This window comes from Pan paniscus, chromosome 17, assembly GCF_029289425.2.
Source record: "Pan paniscus chromosome 17, NHGRI_mPanPan1-v2.0_pri, whole genome shotgun sequence".
Taxonomy (NCBI): Eukaryota; Metazoa; Chordata; class Mammalia; order Primates; family Hominidae; genus Pan; species Pan paniscus.
The window spans coordinates 81,753,660-81,771,197 of NC_073266.2; the positions used below are offsets into that span (position 1 = coordinate 81,753,660).

At 37.0% G+C, this 17,538-nt stretch overlaps 1 long non-coding RNA gene across 1 annotated transcript in view; it reads left to right on the forward strand.

Moving 5' to 3' along the window:
* The window catches only part of LOC134729259 (uncharacterized), a 318,822-nt gene that overhangs the window by 144,572 nt on the left and 156,712 nt on the right, over nucleotides 1–17,538 (forward strand). Inside the window, exon 3 of the long non-coding RNA XR_010110166.1 lies at nucleotides 422–514. This is a non-coding gene — a long non-coding RNA (uncharacterized LOC134729259). The remainder of the gene's footprint in view (nucleotides 1–421; nucleotides 515–17,538) is intronic.

The window sequence follows — 17,538 nt, forward strand, 5'->3', positions numbered from 1 at the left end:
ATGTTAACATCGTTCTGGAAGAGTTGTTGGCCGAAGATTCTCTTGGTGAATCCAATTTTTCCAGAATAGATGATTCTGATGATTCAAACGATTCTGATGTTAATTCTGTTTAGAAATAGCTCCAAGAACAGTTTTTATATCTTATTTTCACGTTGAAAATCAGTCAGATGTGCTTTAACCCCAAAGAGTTTGAGTTGTTTATGTAAAAATAAATGTTGGCATCGAGCTGCACTTTTTTTTTCCTAAATAGTAAGAAGGGTTAATGATGAGGGGTTGAGATGTTCCAAATGCTTAATCTATATTATGCAGTGTGGCTGAAAACACTGTACACTGTTTCTACTCACTCCATCACCCTTACTTTTGTTCATGGGCCCTTCTCTCTGGCATATTTTTTTATTTTATTATTATTTTTATTTTTTAGAGACAGGGGTCTCACTATGTTGCCCAAACTGGCCTTGATCTTCTGGGCTCAAGCGATCTTCCCACCTCAGCCTCCGAGTCGCTGGGATTGCAGGTACACACCACTACAACTGCTCTTTCTGAATGATTATTCTTCCTGCTACTCCATATTTTTCTACCTTCTAGGCCCCCAAATCAAGTTGTCTTCTGCTTAGGTCTCGGTAATACAAGCTAGGTTTCTGATTCAAACAACAACTGAATATGGTTAATGAAGCCGCCTCTGTTATCGCCCCAACTATTGCTTGTTTTCCTCATTTCTGTGCCACGATTCTTCCTCTGGTGTTTTACACAAACTCTATTCTACATGTGGATTCTGCTTTCTTTGTGTTCTTCTTATTGGTTTCTTCTTTCAGCCTTCCTTGTATTGTCTGGCCTCTGGCTGCCACTTATTTTGCTGATGCAGACACACAGACTTCTTTTATCATCTACCCTCTCAGGAATTTACAGTTTACCTCTGGATGTTCCATCAATCCATGAACTTCCACTGCAGCATTTAAAACATATTTTATTATAGAGTTAGGAAAAAATTTGGACAAAGTATTACAGTGTTGGCTTCTAAATGTGATTGTGTGTGATTTTAACTTTTTTTTTTCTTGCAAATCTTTTAAAATATTTTTTCCTCAATGGAATTTTTTATAGCAATCATGGGTTTCACTGTTGGGGGGGTATTTGGGTAATGTCTCATCCCTCTGATCCAGTAGTTACACAAATGGCAGTAACTCATTGAGAAGTAACTCTTCCCCGTTTAACAGAAAATGAAAGTAGTATTTGAAACATTAGATAATTTCACAAATATCACACACCTAGAAAGTGGTTGAACCAGGATTAGAACCGATTCTTGTCAATCCTAAAAGTCCATTTATTTTCACTGACCATATTCTCTGTTTAGAAATGTTTTTAAGAAAGTGCAGTTTTACATTAGCTGTGTATTTATACACAAATATATATAATTATATATGTATTATATATATGTAGTGCTTAGTAAATATTTAACAGATAGATGTCATTGAACTCATTCTTACTGATATAAAGAGATCACGAATTGTGAGAAATCACCAGATCTTCTTTTCTGTTCAATACCTCATCTATGTTTTCTCCCACAGGAGTTCAAACCTTGTCTCCTAGTTATGAACTTCCAGCCTGAGCCAAACTAGAATCTCCATTGCTCCCTGTGGGTTTCTCCCACGTTGCACCTGTGCTACCCTTTTCCCCTTACTAAATACTCTTGTTCCAAGACGTATCCAGTTCCTAATTTCTATGGTACCCCGACTAGAATTTGACCTTCGAGGCTCTGCTCTCTTAATGGCTCTCTGACACCTCTCATCTCTGAAATTCTGCCATATTTTCTGTGTGTAGTGCCTCTCAGGGACTTGAAAAGTGGCCTCTTATTTTGTCATTCATTGTCTATGTATAGAAATAGCTCATCCTTAATAACTGTGGAAGTATCATTTACTTCTTGGTTTCTCTGTATCCTAACACTTAAAAGACACTAAGTAAGAGTCTAAGGCATTGGACAATGCAGAGAAGTTTTACATATAACACAATGTAGCAGGGCAGTAGGTCAGTAAAGCTGTTATTATTTCTCTTTGTTTTTTTTTTTTTTTCCTTTCAGCCTGGACAGACTATGACATATATTACACTTCTTTGTATCTTCAGTGTCCCAGCTTGCTCCGGGAATATAGCAAGTAGTTAATAATACCAATTAAATTTAACTCAATTAAGGACACTTTTTTGGAGAAGGTGAATTTCCAGAGTTGTTTAAATAATACAAAATAACACTTGATAAGTTCTTAGAAAAGGAATGACATTCCAAACATATTGCTTTTTTCTAGCATATTTTTAAAAGGAAATAAAAAGGAGGGAAAAGGTAGAAGCAAGTGCCTGGATGAAAAACCAAGTAACGTAAATTTTAAATTGCCACATAGAGAATCATAGAAACTTTCTATTTCTGCAATAATTTAGTCACATCATTTTGATTTTGCCTTTAGAACAATCTTGCTGGATTCCTCAATTTATGTTTTCATTTTAAGGATTTTCAAATAGAAATGTTGTATCCTTTGAGCTAAGAGATATAAAATGCAAGCATATATCTCAAAGAAAATGCATTATTTTATTCACATAAGTAGAAATCACAGTTCTTTAGATAGCATCTGTCTTATAAGAATGCAGGAAAAAATCACACTAGAGGTTTCCAGTTTTATACCTATTTTTTCTTTTTTTACTGAAAACAGCCTTATAATTGCTCTGCTAGGATTTATGTAGTAAATAGAGAAAAACAATTATTTTCAAAGGGTATTTGTTTTCATAGAAGTCATCAAGAAACAAACATTAGTACCGGAATACTTTTACCGAGATTGAAAATATGGGTAGGTTATAATTGCTTAAATGCAGTTTAAGGAAGTTTTGAACAGAAATAGTAAGGAAAACAAGATCAGGCAAAAGCATTAACAAGTCGTAGAAAGCTTGGAAATATACAACACACACACACATATATATATATGCACACTACAAGTTATACTAGTGCATAGAACATTGGAAGGAATTGAAGAGGGCCCCAGAAATGAGGACCAGGCTCATATATAGAAAGGATCTGCCCCAGATCAAAAGCAGTCCAAGGAGCCCTGGGGCTGAAATCAAAGAGAAAGGAATTCAGAACACTTCTAATTAGTATCCAAAAATACAAGTGTATGTTTTTGTAATGCCTGATAATCATAAGAGCTAAGAGATGATAATTTACTCTTTTTCTTCATTTTATAGATTTTTCCCTCTCCTTTGTAAAATTAGCAGACAAAGCCTAATTATGTGTCCTGTGATGTAAACTTCTTAGGTTGAGAGTTGCATACCATCTCTTTCTACACTTGCACTGCCTAAACTAAGGGTCCAAGGCATAACCATAGCAGTTGTATCTAGCAGTCATTGACTGCTTACCATGCTAGTAATTAGGTACATATATTAACAAACAGGGGTTGAATTATATCCCCTAAAAAGATCTATTAGATCTGTTAGAGTTTTAACCCCTGAACTTCAGGATGCAATCTTATTTGAAAACATGGTTGTTGTGAATGTAATCACTTAAGACGGGGTCATATTGGAATAAGGTATGCCCTTAATTCAAAATGATTAGTGTCTTTATAAGACAGAGACTCAGAGTGAATGACCAAGAGAAGACACAGACACAGGGGCAAACACCAAGGGAAGATGGAGGCAGAGACTGGAGTGATGCGTTCCTAAGCCAAGGAATGCCTGGGACCACTGAAGCTGGAAGAGGCAGGGTATGATCCTCCCCCGGAGGGCTTGGAGGGAGCATGGCCTTGCCAACCACTTGATTTCTGATTTCTACCCTCATAACTGTGAGAGAATACATTTGTGTTTTTCTAAGCCACCCGGTCTGTGGCACCTTTTTGCAGCAGCTCTAGGAGACTTAGGACACCGAGTTAATCTTTATTATAGCCCACGTGATTATGGTCCTGTTCCTTTCCCATATAACAGGTAAGGAGGCCAAGTGGCAACAATGCAAAGCAACATGCCCAGGGTTACAGTGGCAGGACCAAGAACACATCATAGGGGGCTTGGCTCCAGAATCCATGCTCGTGATGCCATGCTATGTAGGATACTGCAAAACATTTGCTGGTTAAGTGAATTAGTACCTTGATGTATAATATTGCTCTACAGTTCATGGGCATATGCAAAATCACTCCTTCTCAATATATTGTTTTAAATTGCATTTTAAAAACAGTGGAAACAATCAAAATCTTGCAATAAGGTTTATGGTTGCTGCCCCAACCCGTTTCTACCAATTACTCACTAGTCAGACAGTTAGCTTTCATTCAATTCTAATAGGGTGCCTTATGTCTAATTTTTTTTTAAACCTTTATGGGTAGAAACTAAGAAAATGGCTATTTCAGAGCTCTGAGCAGCTGTTCATCTCTGAGAGCATTTCTTTTTTTCTTGAAAAACCACTGCAAGTATCTAACAAGTCAAAACGAGATACCTAAGAAAACCTTTTGCAACTGAGTGGCTAAATTTCCTTTTTGAAAGGAAATAAACGCGTGGGTAGGCTTCAGTAGAGTTCACTGTCTTTGGTTGAAGTATCTGTTCATGAGTATTCTAGTTTGGGAAACTGTGTCAGCTGCTTTGCTAGGTGTCCTTAACTCTGATCACACTCTCCAAATAAGAAATTTGCCAGTAACTGCAAAATTATAGGATATTTGCTATCTAATCATCCCTTTAGACCCAGCCAAATGGTCTGCATTGCAGGAGAACCAGTTTCTGGGTTGCAATTCTCCATTCGGGGCGGAAGGGAGGGACACAGCACGACTTGATCCCTACGGATAAAGTGGCTCCCTGTCATTGCCCAGTTAAGTGGAGAGGTACTCTGATGAGCTGGCCTAGTGTTACACTAGCAGCTGGGGAGCATGACCAGAAACAACTTCCAGTATCCTTTTCAAACATCAAATGACTGACTATTCCAGTAGCACTCTGTCCCTCTTGCTCATATTTAAACATTTCAAAACCTAACTACTGTTGAGGCCATAGGAGTCTTAAGCCTTCAAATGAATAATTCTTCCCAGTCCAGAGAAAAGGCCTCTTAGGGAAAGGTTGAAAGAGAAAGTTAAGCTCCACTTTATAAAGGTCAGGCCACTTAAAGCTTTGTCAGGTGCAGACAGATCCTGCCCTTGCCTTTCAGAAAGGCTTGCAGGTGTGATGTGTTTAGTGCAGACTGAGGCTGAGAGGCTCATGGGTTTTATACAAGAGGAAGCTCCTTTGCTTCTTCCTTCGTGCATGAAGACTGCTGACAATGGCTTATGTGCACATATAAACAATGAGGTCAACAATCAGCTTATTAATTAGAGAGAGTATAACCCAATCTAAAGATCAAAACTATTCTTCAGATATCATATGCCCACGCAATTATTCTACACAGAATGGCAGCATCATTATGGAATTTTAATGGCTAGCTAGAGATGTCGGGCAACTCTATTGGTTTTATTGGAACTTATTTTTCTCATTATATAAAATGAGGTGAAATTTTTAAATTCCTGGGATCTTTTTTTGTGAAACTGTGACACACATTGAAAACCCACACAGAAGAGAGGAAGGAGCCCTTCCTTAGAGCCAAGAGTTTCATCATCAAATCTCAGCTTACTGGTTAACTCAGTAACATTGCACAGGTTATTGAAATTCCAATCCCCAATTTCATCATTTGTAAAATAAAGATATTTATACTGACCTTCAGACCTGTTGTAGCAATAAACGAAGATAATATATACAAAGCAATTCTATTATACCTGTTGATAACTTTTACCACATTTCCTTTCTCTCTCTACTCATTCTTTCTAAACCCAGGGAGACAGTCCACACTGAGGAATAACCAGTTTCTGAGTTGCACTCCTCATTTCTGGCAGAAAATTTTCTATTTTTTAAAGTGCAGTTTTGATTAACTTCTAACATTATGCCTGGCTGGCCGCTGGTTTCCACAAACAAGTGGCTGTTTAAAGAATGCAGGAGTAAAGGAATGAATGAACAAATGCTAGCTATGCAAATGTTCTTCCAGCATCTGGCTCTGTCTGTAGCTGGCCATTATGAAAAACCTTCCAAAAGCTGCCATGCTCTAGTAAGATGGATATGACCTAATTATTTGATTAAAGCACCTTTTTAAAAATCTATTCTTTTTTTTTTTTGAGACAGCGTCTTAGCTCTGTTGCCCAGGCTGGAGTGCAGTGGTATGAACATGGTTCACGGCAGCCTTGACCTGGGTTCAAATGATCCTCCCACCTCAGCCTCCTGAGTAGCTGGGACTACAGGCACATGCCACCATACCTGGCTAATTTTTTTTTTTTGTTATTTTTTTACAGAAACAGGATCTCCCCATGTTGCCCAGGCTGGCCTCGAGCTCCTGGGCTCAAGTAATTCTCCCATCTCGGCCTCCCAATATGCTGGGATTACAGGCATGAGCCACCATCCCCTGCCAAAAATAAAGTTATTCTTTTTAACGTGAAACAGTTTACCTTCAGCAATTACACTAACATTTTATCGAATGTACCTCTCATATGAAGTTTATGAAATAAAAATAATTACCCCATTGTAAACTTAAGAAAAGAGAGTCTCAGAATAATTGAAATTTTTTCCAAGGTGACTTAGGTAGAAATTAGCAAAATCATGACTTATACCTTGGAGCATCTGATTCCAAAGCTACTAATATTGATCAATACATTATACGGCCTAAAGTTTAATTGGATGGTGCTCACACACTAGTTAGAGAATGAAGCCACATGCACACATAACTATAGATAAAAAGAAAAATAAACTAAGGTCTGTGAGACTGCAGAGGAGAGTTGACCCCTACTTGGTGGACTGCCCAGTGATCTTTGCATGTTTGCTGGTCTTTAGACTTTCTTTGAGAAAATGGCAAATTTTGACAGGGGGATAAGATTTTAGGGAAATGAAGTGCAAATTATGGCATGAAGAATGATATATGTTTATTATCCAGTCATTGGTTTTAGTTGGAACACAGCGTATGATGTTGGGGGTAGCTGGTGAGCAGGCTGGAAAGGAAAATTGTGCCATCTTTTTTATTTTATTTGGAATACAGAGGAGTGCTATGTATATTTCATCCAGTGAATGGCATGCTCAGAGCTGGTTTAAGAGGACTGATCTGGTTGAGGTGTGAAAGGTAGAAGGGAGAGAGGAAATGCCAATGGTAAGAAGCCAAGTTAAGAAGCAGTTGAAATAATTCTGATGAAAAGAAAACAAACATTTGTTAAGTACCTGTTAGGGAACAGCACTACACTAGATATTTTAGTCACATCACATTTTTAGTCCTAGCAATAATCTAATGACAACATATTGACTCAGTTGTACAGATGAGGAGACTAGGTCTTGGAGACTGAATGGTCAGATGGTCAGGAGGAACAAGCACAATGCTGGAATCTCAGGCTCTCTGACTCTAAAGACAACTGGGTTAAGGAAGACTTGATTGCCAGTGGCCTGATGCTGCAGCCAATCCGTAGGAAGAACCAGGTGTGAGTGGAGCGTTAGGGACTTCTGGAACATTAAGGACCAATGCCTGGGGCACTACCAGGTTGCTTTTACTGCTTTCTACATGTCAGAGCCTTTTTTTTTTGCATTGAAGACCAACTTTCTTAAATAGTCAGTAATCATAGCTACCAGCAACACCAAAATTTTCACATCTAACTTTGTCATCCATTAGAGAAATTTAACAGATAACATCTTTCAAAAAATCTTTTTTAAAAGAAAAAAAAACTCTATGTCACTAAAACTGTTCTGGTATTAGGGAAGAGAAAATCTTGTGTAGAAAGAATGATAATCACATAACCTAGACGTAGTATTCATCTCCAGACCAATGAACTCTAAGCAAGAGAGTATGCTATGATACGAGATGAACACTTTGGTCACACCTAGTTAATAAGGAGTCTTCTTCAAATAAATATGTAGATGGAAACAAGGCTAGTTTCTACCAAAAGAGGGGGTGCATGGGGCAAACCATTCTATTGGTAGTCACTACATGTATTGTCCTTCCATTAAAAAACCCTTTGGGACAGAGCTTCCAGACTTGAATCACAGGATTACCCATAAAAATGGAAGGGAGAAGGCAGATAGAGTGGTCAATAGAGTCTGAATCACAGATATGGCCATAAACATTTCTTAAGGGTCTGGCTTTATAAAAGGGCTTGCCGGTATAAGTCGTACTGATATTAATTAAAATGGATTTCTGCACGGCAATGAAATTCTTGTTTTGATTTTGCTATTTCACAACATTATCTTATATAAGCAACAGATAAAAAACCAGTTAATTTTTTAATACCATGATAATTGGCAGTCCTTACATCATCATCTCATAATAAAATGATGACACACATTGCTTTTTTTTAAATCATAGATAGGGATTATTTCAGATGCTTTGGTAAAAGGCAACATACTTTTCCCTTTTGTTCCCTCAGTATATGTTATTTGGGGATAAGTTTATAAAAAAATACCAAAACCTATTTATCAGGATAAAATGTGTTACCTAGGCAACCTGAGACTATTTTCAAGATCAATTTTGCGAAAAGTTAGAAAGTTTATTTTTCAGGCTAAAGACCTTTCCATCATGTCTAGTGGATTATTTAATAATTATCTAACATATTTACAGAATTGTACAGGTATTGTATTTTCACATATATCATCCCTTTTGAGATTCATAGCAACTTTCCAAGGTAGCTGGGGCATTATTATTCTCATCTTGCAGATGATGAAATTGAGAGTCAGATAAACTGATTTTCCAACTTTCACAGTGTATCAGTCATGATTCTTTGTTGCAAAAATCATAACTCATTTCATTATTAGGAAGGAAATAAATGTAAGGACATTTTATAATTCATGCACTACCTGGGGTGGCTGTAGATTTAAGCTTTATAACTAGGTAGCCAGAACATTTTCCAAATTACATTGAAGAACCACTCCAGAGAAGATGACTCATGTCTCATGCCTGTGACACTGGGCAGGAGAAACGCTCCTGGAGGCCTGATCAGTGTTGTCTTGGGAAGCTGAAGGTTTTTGACACCAGCCCCACCGAAGCAATGCATCACCTGCTTCAGCCAGTAAGTTACCTTGCAATCAATGTTCTACGAGTATATGTGAGTGGTAGCCGCCAGATCTCCATTCTCCTAGGGTGACCAACCATCTTAGTGTGTCCAGGACTGTACTGGTTTTAGGGCTGAAAGTCCTAAATTTCAGGAAGTTACTCATTCCTTGGCAGACTGGGATGGTGGTCATCATACTGCACCATAGCTGCAAGAGGACAAGAAGGCAAATTTCTACTACTTGTACAGTAGATAATTCCTTAAAATATACCAGCACTCTCAACCTTACCAGGCTACCAAAACACAATAGCAAATGCCACTACTCAGAAGTGATGAGTGAGCTACTTCTTCCAAAATTGCTAACTAATAGGAGCTTAAAGTATCAGAAAAATTAAAATATATTCAGTGGACATCTTTATTTTTTAATCTTCCGGTCAATATAGATGCCATCCACCTGATCTCAGTGATTGATTGGTCCACGGGTGGTCATGATACATCAGGATGATCACAGTTTATCTGGCTTCTACAGGACAGGTTTATATACACATAGAGTGGGCTACGTCTGTGTCTCTTACCTTGCCTCCAACAAGGAGGAAAAGAGATGCTTCTTAGTGGGAACTGAATGAGTTCAACATATGGAGGGGAACAGAATCAAAAGCAGAGAGAAAGCGAGAGAGGAAGAGAACAACAGAGAGTGAGAAAGAAGGGAGTAAGAGGGAACTGATAATGCTCTGTGAGTTTCTAAGAAGACCTTCTCAGCATATCATGCGAAATTCCTTAATAAAGTACCCTTTTATTTAAAGTGGACTGGCTTTCCAGCTCTTACAATCAATAGAACATGTACTTGCAGGATTTTTATTTTTGCAAGGTTTGATGCTTGCACCCTGGAAAGGCCTGTTGCAGATGCATGCTGCCTGAGTATGGAGCTCTGGGAAAACAGTGAAAATTACTATAGTTAGGGAGAAAAGGCAGACTCCTAGCACACAAAATTATTATCCTTTTTAAAATATGCCTGTGTATGGTTTATTACATCTAGATTTAATTTATTCCCAATTAAGTCGTCTTATCACCAGGTTGTTATATATTCCATTTTCTAAATACTTGTATTTGCTTGTTTCTCTATATCTCATATAAAAATATCAACTCCTATTCATAATTCTTTGCATCATTTTCTTCAGCCCACATTCCATTAATATTTTCTGTACAGGAATAACTTTTATGATTAAGATTTGATTCTTACTTTGGGTCCATAATGCCAATGGTTTAATTAGTGTCTCTCTTTTGCTATTCAAATTTCCAAGCCTCTATCTTTGGGGCCTCTTTTGTTAGGACTTGCATTTAAGATTTTTTTTTTAATGTGCTTTTTCTGGGCTGATATAAATGTGTAGTTTTTAAACACTGGAAAGTAAAAACAAGAAAAGATAGTAAATTTTGTTAACAAATACCTGGAATGTCTATTTTCTTTAATCATTTTAAAAGCCTTATAGCAATTCCATGTAAATAAGCTGCAGGGTACACAATACACCAGCAGTCATTCAAGCACCGATTTTGTGAGGAATAAACCATGCCACTCAAGGCTCTGTTCCAGGGAAAGATGCTTACCATCCTCAAGGCTCTGTTCCAGGGAAAGATGTTTGCCATCCTGTGAATCCGCACATTTCCAGGGAAGAGATTGAGCAATAGCAGGACCCATGATGCACTGAAGTTCTCCTGGTGGATCAGTCCAGGCCTGCAGGGCATCCCGTGCCTAACCTAGGTCTCAAGGCCCCAGAGGGTGGCTACATGCTTGCCTTGATGCATGCTGCTGATTACCAGAGAGAGGAGGAGTAGATAAGTGACAAGGAACTAAAGACCTGCTTGCTTTCCCTGGAACTTGAAGAAACCACTTTCTCAGCTTGTCTACTATTTCTAGCACTTAAAGATGAAGTCGAATGTAAACATATAGCTGTTGTCATTGTAAAGCCCTTAGGGTGTGTTAAAACTCTGAGTATTAGCAGTATTTTTCCTTCTCAGACGGAATCTCATGTGAAAATATGAATGCAGATTTGACACGTATGTAGAGGATATCAGTGCTCTATCAATAATACTTTCTACATTTTTTGTGTCTTTAATTTATGTATCCTGCAAGGTCTTTCTTAAGTCTAAAATCTGACTGAAGCCTCATCCTGTTGCATCTGTTATCAAGTGAAAATCAAACCTGTCTGCCTTTCCTTTCTTCCTATCACCACCAAACTGCTTTAAAGAGAAATCTGCATCTGCTCTTTCCGTTCCTGCTTATTACCTTGAAACTCATACAGCTATCTGGGAATTTCTTTTTCTCTCAAAGAAGAAAAATAAACAAAGCAATAATATTAAACTTACCAAATATAATGGATCATTAGTTCTCACCCTTTTGCAACTTCCCTTCTACATTGCACATTAATGAGTACCCTGTCATGGGAACTCTCCTTGTTTTGCCTTGATGACATTCTATCTTCCTGATTAAAAAAATAATAATAACTCTGTGTATTATCATCCTTCTTTCAACCTTTAAATATAATTCCCTATAGGACTTATTTTTCTTTGTTTTCATTATTTTCTTCAATGTCTACATCATTTATTTTGGTTATCATGTGCCTCCATTATTGCAAATCTGTCAACCAATCCTAAAATATTTATCTGCAGGCCTAGCCACCCACCAAATTCCAGTTTCACTTCCCCAAACAAATACTCAGGTGAACCTCCAGATATAAGGCTTGGTGCCAAAAAATGAATTGATTTTCCACTCCTAAATCACTCCTACTTAATTTCCTCTATTTCTGTCTAGGTTACCATCCCACCCCAATTTTCTAGGCACCTGGTTGTGAAACTTCAACATTTTCACCCTTTATTCCACATATGGGATCAGTTGCCAGGCTAAGTCCATTAGGCTGCCATATACATTCCTCTTATTCTACCCTCTTTTCAATGCTTTCATTTTTTTATTTGCCTCCTGGATGTTTGCCACCAGCCTCCCATTCAGTGATTTTCAAGTGTGAGCTTCAGCAGAAGGTGAGGCGGGAGAGTAGGGTGGGCAAAGCATGTCCCATTAGGAAGTCCTATCAAGATATTGGCAGGGAATGGAGGTATTTGTAATGTGCAGACAAGGTGCTTTATGAGGCTTGGCCATGAAAATGACTCATGCGTTGTTTTCCTACAGAATCTAGGGATACACACAACCCAGGGAGATGATCCACACGGAGAAAGAACATTTTAGATTTTGTTTTCCCTTTATACTTATCCTGTTTTCAGAAACAAAATAGAAAAAAGAATATCAGCTTTATTAATATCTAATGTAGGTCTTGACACCGGCCCTCTGCCCTGCTCCTGTGTTCCCAGACAATGAATAGGAAGTGTGGAGCTCCTCAAACCCGGGGGATGGACAGCAGCACCACTGCTTGCTCCCGTGTTAGCCACGTAGTGTGTTATGTTTCAGGTTAGGGAAACACATAAATGAATTTATAGATTATTTATCAAGCTTTAAAAAAAATCAAAAAATAAAATGTTAACACATTCTAGTAAAATTAGAAGGCAATATAAATAAGCACAAGGAAACAAAAGAAATGGCAGAACTGATACTTCTATTTCTAGTATAAGTTTTTTGTCACTCACGTTGCAACAGGACATAATGATAATTTAACCAGATCTGACAAGGAATAGACCTCAAACATCTAAATTAACGAGAAGACTATTTGAAATATGGCTATGTTTCTATTTTCAGTGAAGACGAAATTTGCCCTAAGTGTATATTGTGCCTTAAGGTATTAGCTAAAGATAGCATGTAGCTGTCATAATTAGTAAAACATACAAAAACTGAGTCTAAATTACAGGATTAATTATGTGTGTGTGTATGCACACTGAAAGCAGAAAAGTTTATTGTACCATCAAAAACGTAATAAATACATGTTTGAAATATTGTTCATTTTAATTTCATCTTTAAATCCTATGCTTAAATAGTATAGTATAAATTAAGTAAATATATTAAAGGCATACTTTAAACTTTCTGCTGAAAGTATGCATAATAAAAAAAAAGTCTGGAGACAAGGATCCGTCACCAACAGAGACAGGAAAACTTCCCCAGGTAAGCAAATTCATTGCTTAGGTTAGTACACATAATTAAAACATATACTGTGTTACATTTAAAATAATTATTTATTAAATAACATCTTGAATTTTTTGACCAAAATAAACAATTTATTTCAAAAATCTTAATATAGTAAAAGAAAAACAGGAAATGTTTATCCTTGTCAAACTGAGGCATGGGCCATACAATTCTCTGGGAAACATTTAAGGAACAGTATTCTCAATGGTTTTTCAGTCTATGGACTTTCTCCTTTATTCACCTTTCTGTATATTTGTGTGTACTTGTTTATATACAATTCCAAACATTTATTAGTAACTAGGAGTTTTAGCATCAGAAAAAATGCAACGCAAAAGGAAGAAGTGGTGTAAAACCGCTGGAATTGTAAATTTGAATTGAAAATATCAGTATGAACTTATATTTTCTGTTTTAAAAATGTTTGTATTTGCGAACTCTGCCCACTGAACAAGCCAAAAAACAATGACAGGTCCAGGAGCCAGTCATTGCTACTATCCAGAATGTGGTCTCTCGACTCCCTAGAAAAGCGACTGACTTCAGATCTTAGACATGAAATGTACCAGATGAGCCTAGCATATTTTACTGTACCAACAAATAAGAATGTTGTCAAAGACAAAATCAGAAGGACTCCAATGAGAATGGATTGAAACACAATAAAAACTGTTGTAATCATATACTCAAATGAGACACATGATACTTCAAAAAATCTCTTTGGTAATCTTTGGAAGGTCCTAGAAAACCAACTCCTTATTCTGAAAACTTGTAAATAAAGGGAAAAAAACAAGCAATAATTCAATCTTCCTGTAGGTACTGTATCTCAGAATAATAAAAAATTTTTCTGGAAAAGTTATTTTTTTAAAGATAGGCTGGCTATTAGAATATTAATGGAAAAATGAGACCAAGCAATGATTAACAAAGTAAAAAGCCAATGGGGATTTTCTTAGTACATAAATCAAGCTGACAATTCCTAAACCAACTGATTAATCTTAACAAAAGACAGCCATGTGTTTGGTTATGTATGTACCTCTAGATGTGATTCAAGGAAGTAAACAATACTACTTATGGAATATTCCTTCTAAAGCAAACAAGCACACCTGAAATGACATGACAGCAATGTGATCAGCAAAATTTAAAATGAGAAACTTGAGAGGAAAAACGTCCACTTTTCTCAGCAGGCAAAATTCAAGGAAAGAGAGAAAAAAGAGTAGCAGAAACCATAGATTTAAAATTTAAGAGGCATCTCAACCAAATGCATTCTGTGTCAATCAAACTCTAAGCAAAAAAAAAAAAAAAAAGAAAAAAAAAGTTGAATTTTGAACATTGATTGGATATTTGATAATATCAAAAAATCATTATTTGTGTGTGTTATAATGACAATGTGGACATTTTTAAAGTCTTTGCCCTTTAGAGATACACAGTGAATCGTTTGTGGAATAAAATTAAAAGGTATCTGAGATTTGCCTCAAAATAATCTGGGTTAGGAGACAGTGAGTGTGATTTTAGAAGCAAGATTTACCACTTGTTGATTATTGTTAAAATTTGTTGACTGCTCTATGAGAGTTTATCGTATTATTCCCTCTACTTTTAATATGTTTACTTTTTTGTAATTAAAACTTACACATACAAACAGGTAAAAATGCTAATTTAATGATCATATATATATCTGTGTATATATTAAAATCTAGTTTAAAATATAAATTTTACAAATATAAGTGAAGATCTTAAGACATGCAATTCCAGTTCAATTAAATGACAAGGTTTTATGTAGGTACAGTTATGCTTTATCAGTTCTCAGTTCTGTTTGTCATTTTCTTCCTTTGCTGTTAGATTTTCTTTACTGCTCTGCCCTTGCGCTGGAAGATTAGCCCACAGATTTCCAAGCATTCTCTGCACAGATGTGTGTAGAAGGTGTCTTAGATCTAACTTGTTATCTTTCAGGGATTGCAATGCTTCATCTGGGCCCCTGTACAGCTGTGGTGGATCAGACGTCCTTGGTAGTAGGTGCTGATTCAGCTTCATCAATTTTTGGCCTCTGTAGATTTCCCTTACTTTTCTGCAAGCTGGGTACTTGAGAGAAAGTTTGTTATATTTTATTCAACATGGTTAGGTATTTTGCAGTAGAAAAGTTTGCAGATTAATATGCAATATTTCCAGAAACTGAAGACAGTTTCATCTTTCATACAGCTCCCAGATTAACCTTTCTGGAACATAGGCCTGTATAAAATCATGTATTAAACTATCATTTGTTTTGTAATTGCTAAAAAAAAGTATTTTAAAATTTACCTAGCTTTCTAATTCCTCCATTATAATTCCCATATCTGTCTATGACTTTATTTTCTACTCATTTTTTGCACTAAGCAAATTTTTTGCACTTTTCACAAATGTCCATTTCTTTGTTCAGTCTCATTCATTCATTGGGGATGCCCATCTCTTCATCTCTACATGATCCAATCTTACAGCTTTCAAAAGTCATTAACCCTTTTACAAAACTATCTCCCGATCTCTCAATAATATCTTCTCTCTTCAGAAACTTCCGCCCTTAGGAATTCATTTCTTTCCTTTTGTGGTACTACATTTTTATGAACATTTTATCTAATTGATATTTATTCTCTAAGCTTCTCATTGCTAGGGCCTTTTTATTATTCACCTTCGCATTCCCTAAATTACAGACCACAGTGAGTTTCACAAAGAGAAGATAATGACTTTCGAAGGTATTAGTAAATATGTTACAAAAAAGAATGCCTGCTACTTTAACAGCTTTATCTTGGAAAGCAAAAGACAACTATGAACTGAGAACACCTGTGTCAACATAAAGTAGATGAAATTGTAAAACACCTTGATCAATATGACTTCTTCTTTAGGGAACTTTTGCCTAGGAAAGATAAGAATACACCAGCAAATATCTTCATTATTCACTTTGGGAAATTCCTACAGATCAATTTATTGGAGACAGTACTCTTCACCTGGGCAAACAGCTTGCTTATCTAACAGTTTACTTGTCAACACTGGCTTCCTTGTTCTTGTTGCATCCACTTATCTTAAATTATTATATCACAAATTTTGCCCACCCAAACAGTTCCTTGCTTTGAAAGACCTGCCTTGAAATGACCCGAGCACAGATTTCAAAGCCCCATAACAATCCCAATTGGACTTTTCCCTTGTAAGACACCCCTAAGACCCTGTCAATGGTGTTCCTCCTCACTCCTAAATTAAGGCTATCTGGTGATATTTTGGGGCTTAACATTGTGTGTTATTGCAAAACCAAATAAAAAACACATGCCATTTCTCTCAAAACCTAGGATAATTTATTTCTCTCTCTCTCTCTTCTTTTCTTTATTATTTGATTTACTTTTCCCTTTCCTCTCCTCTCCTTGCTTTGCTTTGCTTTTCTTTCACAAGGTCTTGCTCTGTCTCCCAGGCTGGAGTGCAGTGGAACGACACAACTCACTGCTACCTTGAACTCCTGGGCTTAAGCGATCCTCCCATCTCAGCCTCCCGAGTAGCTGGGACTACAGGCATGCACCACCATGCCCAGCTAATTTTGGTGTTTTTGCAGAAACGGGTCTCACTATGTTGCCCAGGCTGGTCTTGAACTTCTGGACTCAAGTGATCCTCTAGCCTTAGTCTTCTTTTTTTTTTTTTTAATTATACTTTAAGTTCTAGGGTACATGTGCACAATGTGCAGGTTAGTTACGTATGTATACATGTGTCATGTTGGTGTGCTGCACCCATTAACTCGTCATTTAATATTAGGTATATCTCCTAATGCTATCCCTCCCCCCTCCCCCTACCCCACAACAGGCCCCAGTGTGTGATGTTCCCCTTCCTGTGTCCATGTGTTCTCATTGTTCAATTCCCACCTGTGAATGAGAATATGTGGTGTTTGGTTTTTTGTCCTTGAGATAGTTTGCTGAGAATGATGGTTTCCAGCGTCATCCATGTCCCTACAAAGGACATGAACTCATCATTTTTTATGGCTGCATAGTGTTCCATGGTGTATATGTGCCACATTTTCTTAATCCAGTCTATCATTGTTGGACATTTGGGTTGGTTCCAAGTCTTTGCTATTGTGAATAGTGCCGCAATAAACATGTGTGCATGTGTCTTTATAGCAGCATGATTTACAATCCTTTGGGTATATACCCAGTAATGGGATGGCTGGGTCAAATGGTATTTCTAGTTCAAGGTCCCTGAGGAATCGCCACACTGACTTCCACAATGGTTGACTTAGTTTACAGTACCATCAACAGTGTAAAAGTGTTCCTGTTTCTCCACATCCTCTCCAGCACCTGTTGTTTCCTGACTTTTTAATGATTGCCATTCTAACTGGTGTGAGATGGTATCTCATTGTGGTTTTGATTTGCATTTCTCTGATGGCCA